Raw genomic sequence first — 7698 nt, 5'->3', positions numbered from 1 at the left:
CAGGTGTTGGTAGCAGCATGATGATTCTACCTATGTTGAATGCAGGATGTGGAGTGTCTCTGCATTATGTCATTTGTTGGATTACCCTGTCGACTAATTTTCTTATCAGTGGGTGACTCACTACGATGTGGATAGAGTTGACGATGGGTTTGATTTGATTACTGGATTGTGGTACCCTAGGCTACCCACGGTGATCTGTGGTGTAGCGACCCCATGTAGTCTCTGGCTAGATAGTTAGGTGCCTTGGGCACTTAGGTTTGTTTGTGGTAGAGCGTAGCTCCCACATATCTTGGGTTGTTTGTGGTGGAGCATAGCTCCCACATATTGCGGATTGCTTGTAGCGGAGTATTGCTCCCATATCTATTGCAGATACATGTTATGGATTATTTGTAATGGAGTGTTACTCCTACATATGTGGTATTTCGTGTGATGGAGCGTTACTCTCACACTGGAGGATCTATTCTTTGGTGATTTATATCGTTGGTGATCAGATTTGTTTATTGTCGAGGATCTTATGGTTAGGAATGTCTGTGATACGGACATTATGTATTTTGGTTTTATCATTAGGGCTTACAGAGCCTTAGATGTTTTCAGGAACTCGATGATTTTGGTATGTCTAGGATGTATGGATCAGTTTCCATTGTCTTTGTGGACGATGTTGTGATTTATTACGGATCCGAGGTGAGTCACGTGCACCACCTTTGCATAGATCTAGAGATGTTTCGACGAGAACATCTATATGCGACGATCAGTAGTGCATGTTTTGGGTGTCTTCTGTGAGATGTTTGAGACACATGATGACCAGTAGGAGTATACTGTGCTTCCACAGGAGATCGAGGTTGTTACCGTTGGGAGTAAACGGAGTCTATAGAAGAGGCTCGCAACTTCCTTTGTTTGGCTCGATATTTCTGGAGATACGTTGAGGGTTTCTCACGGTTAACTATGTCACTGACACGCCTGACCAGGAAAGGCGTGAAGTTCATGTGGTCCGAGGACTATGAGACCAGCTTCCAAGAGCTGAAGCGGAGATTAGTATCGACTTCAGTTTTGGTTTTACCTTCTGGAGAGGACGGATATGTCCTCTACACCGACGCATCTATTCAGGGTTTGAGCGCTGTTCTGATGCAGCACGATAGAGTAGTCTCCTATGCTTCTTGTCGGTTGAAGGAGCATGAGAAGAACTACCCTGTACATGATCTGGAGCTAGTCGTCATTATGTTTGCCATGAAGATTTGGCGACATTATTTATATAGCGTTACATTTGAGATTCTCACTGACCATAAGAGTCTCAAATATCTGTTTTACTTAGAAGGAACTTAATCTCCGACAGAGGAGATGGATGGAGTTCCTGAAGGATTTTGATTGTACCATTAGCTATCACCCAGGGAGAGCTAATGTAGTTGCCGATGCACTTAGCAGGAAGTCCAGAGGGACTTTAGCTTGCCGCCGAGTTGTGGTCACAGACTTGATTCAAGGTTTCTCCGAGTTGGGCCTTGAGGGGTAAGGGCAGACAGAGCAGGGTACTCTGGTTACCATGATTGCTCAGTCATTGATCAGGACGAGGATACGAGAGCCCTAGGCTGCTGATCAGTATTTGTAATTTATTTGCAGCCAGATAGCTTCCGGGCAGCAGACCGAGTTCACCCGAGACGAGGAGGGTATTATATACTCCCGAGGCAGATTGTGCGTACCTCAGTCTCATCCGGTCTTACAGGAGCTATTTCAGGAGACTCATCACTTTCGATTTGCGATCCACCCAGGCGGTACCCATATGTACCGAGATTTGAGACGTTCTTATTGGTGGAACGGTATGAAGAAAGACATCGCAAAATTTGTAGCGAGATGTCTGGTTTGTCAGTAGGTGAAGTATGAGCACCAGATACCTGTCGAATTATTTTAGCGGATTCCTATTCCTGAGTGGAAATGGGAACATATTACCATGGACTTTGTGGTGAGTCTATCTAGAACACGACGAGGTCATGATGCGATTTGGGTAATCGTTGATCGATTAACCGAATCCGCGCACTCGTTAGCGATCTGGAGGACTGATTTCCTGGATCGATTGGTAGATCTGTTTTGCTGGGGGATCATCGGATCACGTGGTGTTCCGTTGACTATTATTTCAGATAGAGACCCCGGTTCACGTCTTGTTTTTTTGACAGAGTCTGCAGCAGGTCTTGGGCATGCAGCTCTGTTTCAGTACAACTTTCCATCCGTAGACAGATGGACAGTTAGAGCGGACCATTCAGACTCTAGAGGATTTGCTGGGGTCTTGTGTATTAGATTTTAGGGGTAGTTGGGAGGACCATTTGCCATTGGTAGAGTTCGTCTACAACAACAGTTTGCATTCAGCTATCCAAATGCCACCGTTTGAAGTGTTGTATGGTAGGCCTTATCCGACACCCACCCTCTGGATGAGGTTGGGGAGGCCCAGCTGTTGGGACCTCATAGAGCTCAGTAGGAGGTAGAGTTGGTCCGTACTATCAGACGGAGGATGTCAAAGGCACAGGACTGCCAGAAGAGTTATGCTGACCGGAGTCAGAGACTCTTAGAGTTCTCCATTTGCGACCATGTATTTCTACGAGTTTCACCCATGAAAAGGGGTGAAGAGATTGGCCTCAGAGGTAAGACAGCTCCGCGATACATTGGACCTTTCCAGATCATGGAGAGGATTGGAGTGGTAGCTTACTGGCTAGCACTACCACCGTCCTTGGTAGGCGTGTACGATGTGTTCTACGTGTCTATGTTGAGGAGATACGTACCCGAACTGACGTATGTGATGACAGATATCTTAGTTCCTATTCAGGCTGACGTCACTGATGAGGAGGTTCTGGTACAGATTCTTGACTAGAAAGAGTGTCAGTTGCGGAACAAGACTATCCGCCTAGTTAAAGTCGGATGGCAGCATCATACGGACGAGGAGGCTACCTGGGAGCTCGAGGATACGATCCGAGCTCGATACCCCCACCTTTTCACTTGAGGTATGTGGTTTAATTTACCGTTCAACATTTATACGCTTTACCTGTTGTTAGTATTTGCTGATGGTAGATACTGAAATTTGGGGACCAAATTTTTATTAGTGAGGGAGAATGTTAAATACCAGAAAAAAATAGAGAATAATAATAAGGGAATTTTCCGAAATTTTTGGAAATTTTTCGGGAATTTTTCGGAGCTCGTATGGACAAGTTAACGGGGATAAAAACGGGGTCCGGGAAAAGCCAGTTTAGGCTACCTAATTTAAAGAGGAAAAGTTCGATTTTTATTTTTCTTTTTCCTTGTTTTTCTTATTCCCTTCTCCCGAACACCGAGTCGCCGACCCTATTGCCAAAACCGCCACGCAACAGTTCCCTCTCCTCTTCCTCTCCTCTGGTCGTCGCGACACTGACCTCGATCTGCCGACCTCTCAGCCATAGCGCCGGCCCTCATTCTCCTCTTCTGAGCGCCGGCAGCCGAGCACCTCTCCTTTGCCTAGTGTTCGTGCCCTAGCCACTTAACGCCGCCGGTCATCTCTTCCCTAGCTGTGATCCCGACATCGCGGTTGTCGTTCATCCACGCAACCAGCCAAAGCAGAGGTTCTTCCTCTTCCTCTCGAGTCCATGGCCGAACTCCTCTCCGGCCAAGAGCTAAGCATACTTCCTTTGGTCGGTCGGAGCTAATTCGCCATCTGCGCCGCGCCCTAGCTTTTCTATTGCCGGTTCTTTCTTCACTCATCTCATCTATCTGCTTTTGTTGAATCGCTTGCAGAGAGGAAACTGCCGTCACAGAAATTGGGTAAGGCATTTTGGTTTTGGATTTATAGAGATCTGAATTCCAATTTTTGTATAAGAGTTTTGTGCTAAGTTGGTGGGTGATGGTTGTAGCTCCGGCTTTGCCTTGGTAGCAGCTTTACGGTAGCTTTGGCCATGAATTTCTGTCTGCAAGTATCTCTTCCGTGGCTCAACTGAGGAGTCTCCAAATCTAGGTGAGTTTTTGAAGATGAATTAAATGATTTGTATGGTTTGAGCAATGAAATGTCTAAGTATTAGATCAGTGCTAGTTTTGTTCAGTTTCAGCAGATTTGACAGAACTAACCATGTGACATTAGGTAGATCAGAATTTGAGTTATTGGTATTGCTTTTTATTAGGTAAGCATAGGGTTAATTACATTAACTTCTGTGTAGGCCCTGTATGGTGTTTTACTTGGCAGACATTGTCGGTGAGAGCACTAACCACTGTGATCTTCCTTTTTGGTTTGATCCTAAGGTAAGGTTTAATGAATACAATCAATTATGTTGGTTGATTTGGATGATGTGATTAGGGTTTTACCCTAAATTAGTCGTACGGATTTTTATTTAGCTATTTAATGAATTGTTAGCTAAATAAAAATGTATATGTATTATTGACACAGGACTTTGACGCGAGACGAGCATCTCGATGTCGGATTGGACCCGATACGATACTCTTATCGGAGGCGGGTACCTTGACTTATCTTTTTGATATGTCTTGTTGATATGTCTAGTAGGTTATAGCCTTTAGTAATAATTATGTTCGTCCTTATTTCGGTACGTCACTACCGGATACTCGTTACATGCTTGTTTGCTCTCCTGTTATGCATTTTATGCTAGTATCCATATGATTATATATATGCTCAGTGAGGTAGTGACATACCATGCTTGTTATGTTCAGGATCTAGGTTGTTGATATCCTATCTGACTTGTGTACTTTAGTTCTTCGTATTTGACCATCGATATTACGATACTCATGTTATATATATGGATATGGTTATGCTGATCAGTTTATCGCTATGCTTAGTGTCATGCATCATGATTGCATGCTGCGCGATTGTCGGCTCCACTATGGTAGAGCACATCGCTAGTTACATATACTGCACATACCACTACTCATGGATTAGTGGTATATCAGGCAGGTGTGTGGCGGTTCTGCTGTTTGGCTTCGTTGGTCAGGTGACTCAGCGTGGTAGCCGGCAGACAGTTCCGCTCTGTTTGGCTCCGCTGGCATTTAGTGTAGCAGCGTAGTAGCCGGCAGACGGTGGACTCTGTTTGGCTCCGTTGGTCAGGTGACTCAGCGTGGTAGCCGGCAGAGATACCTCCCCGTTATCATGTACCGGGAGATGAGAGTATTGAGCTCCCCATTTATGATTTGGGGTCATCCGACAGCATCCCGTCCACTCACTCACTCATCGGGTGTAGTGATGGTAGCGTGCACGGTTGTCACAGCCCTACCCACTCGGTCTCACCATTGTGTGTGAGATGACTGACTGGCGTCAGGGGTGACCAGGACGCATCATTGGCATCATACGCATTTATGCATTTACTGCTTGTGTTTGCTGCACTTATATGCTGCATTTGGATGGATGCATATGTTTGACATGCATTCAGGATTTATGACACTTCCGATCTGACAACCTGGTTATTCTGATAGGTGGCCCTAGTGAGTACAGTACTCTTTAGCCTTTTCTATTATGCATTACCTTCTTTTGTTCAGGAGACTGTACTCCATAGTTATTACCATTTGTTATAGTTTACTATACATGTCAACTAGGTATTCGCTGAGTTGTTGAACTCACCCCCGTGGACACTATCTTTTTTAGGTAGCAGGTTGTTTATGGAGTCGCTTGGAGTATCCTGACTGCCGGTCCCCATATCACATTAGAAGACCAGTCTTCGCATTTTGTTTATGTTTATCGGGGTATATGGTATGTGTGTATTTGACTTTGTGTTCCGGTTTTATTTCTGGAGTATTGTGTTGTGTGGTGTAAGCCTAGCCGGCTAGCAGTCATGTATTTTAGATTTCTATCATTTTTCTGCTGTGTTTTATATTTTGTTCCAGCCGAGTGGGCTGATGATATATATATAACTGCGTGGTTGTGTGTATATTCCAGCCGCCTGTGGCTGATGTATATTGTGTATGTAGAAAGTTTCAGATTGTCCGCCGTACAGGGGAGGTGCTGCCGAAATTTCTTCGGACAGGGACTCCTCTGGGGCGTGACATCTTTCCTTGATAAGGACATGCTCAATGTAGCTAACTTCTTAGACTGGTATAGAAATATGAGAGTTGTTCTCAAGTAAGAAAGAAAACTATACGTCCTAAGTAGCCCATTCCTGAAGCACCCCCACAACTGCCTCTAAAGCTGATAAGGATGCTTATAAGAAGCATCAAGATGATGCATTAGATGTATCATGCCTTATGCTCACTACCATGAACTCTTAGCTTCAGAAGTAATATGAGAACATGGATGCTTATGATATGGTTGAACATCTTAGACAACTATATCAAGGGAAAGCAAGGCATGAGAGATTTGAGATCTGCTCCATTTCAATGCAGATTACAAGAAGGAAGTCCCGTAGGGCTTATGTGCTCAAAATGATCGGGTATGTGAAGAACCTACAATGATTGGGATTTCCACTAGGCCAAGAATTGGTCACTGACCTTATTTTGCAATCATTGCCTGAAAGCTACAGTCAATTTGTCATGAATTATAACATGAATGAAATTGACAAACCATTTCTTGAGATGTTGAGCATGTTGAGAACTACAAAACTCAACCTTAAGAAGGCAAAGCCTAGTACCATTTTGATGGTGCCAAAGGGCAAAGGCAAGTGGAAGCCTAAAGGTAAGGGTAAGACCCAAGCCAAAGGCAAGGGCAAGACTCATGCATTGAAATCCAAAGGTAGGGTTACTAAGGAAGGAACCTGCATCTACTGTGGTGAAAACGGATGTTGGAAGCGGAACTGCAAGTTGTACCTAGAGGAAGTGAAACGGAAGAGAAGTGAGACTTCTGCCTCTAGTATAAATGTTATAGAAGTTAATCTATCTATTTCTTCTTCATGGGTATTAGATACCGGGTGTGCATCTCACATTTGTACTAATGTGCAGGGGTTGATAAATAGTAGATCTTTGACAAAGGGCGAAGTGGACCTACGAGTAGGCAATGGTGCAAAAGTTGCTACTATAGCTGTAGGAATATATTCCTTATCTTTGCCCATTGGGTTTGGTTTGCACTAGAAGAGTGTTGTTATGTGTCTGCTTTAACTAAGAACATTATATCTATTTCTTGTTTAGACAAGAAGGGTTTTTTATTTATAATAAAGGACAAATGTTGTTTCGTTTATTTAAATGGTATGTTCTACTATAGTGCACCTCTAATAAATGGACTCTATGTTCTAGACTTTGAAAACCCAATCTATAACATAAATACCAAACAGTTCAAGTGTAACGATTTGAACCAAACATATCTCTGGCATTGTCGCTTGGGTCACATAAATGAGAGTCGCATATCCCAACTTCATAAGGATGGACTTTTGGACTTATTTGATTTTGAATCATATGAGGTATGTGAATCTTGTCTTCAAGGCAAGATGGCAAAAACTCCATTTAGTGGACATAGCGAAAGGGCTAATGACTTGTTAGGACTTATACATAATGATGTATGTGGCCCTTTCAAAATATCAGGCAGAGGAGGCTATCATTACTTAATTGCCTTTACTGATAATTTCAGTAGGTATGACTACGTGTATCTGATGAGACACAAGTCAGAATCCTTTGAAAAGTTCAAAGAATTTAAGAATGAAGTACAAAACTAACTTGGAAAGAATATTAAGATGCTTCGATCAGATCGAGGTGGGGAATACCTTAGCTAAGAGTTTCATGACCATCTCCTTGAGTGTTGGATCATATCTCAACTCACTCCACCTGGAA

General features: G+C 43.5%; 1 long non-coding RNA gene across 1 annotated transcript; it reads left to right on the top strand.

Annotated features, from left to right (window-relative positions):
- The first annotated feature begins 3758 nt into the window (after positions 1–3758).
- LOC122000108 lies at positions 3759–4428 on the top strand. The gene is made up of 3 exons (XR_006116946.1): positions 3759–3771; positions 3861–3961; positions 4388–4428. It is a non-coding gene; the product is annotated as an uncharacterized LOC122000108 (long non-coding RNA).
- The last annotated feature ends 3270 nt before the right edge of the window (positions 4429–7698 follow it).

This window comes from Zingiber officinale, chromosome 7A (assembly GCF_018446385.1).
Source record: "Zingiber officinale cultivar Zhangliang chromosome 7A, Zo_v1.1, whole genome shotgun sequence".
Taxonomy (NCBI): domain Eukaryota; kingdom Viridiplantae; phylum Streptophyta; class Magnoliopsida; order Zingiberales; family Zingiberaceae; genus Zingiber; species Zingiber officinale.
This window is presented reverse-complemented; position numbering and strand designations above follow the sequence as displayed.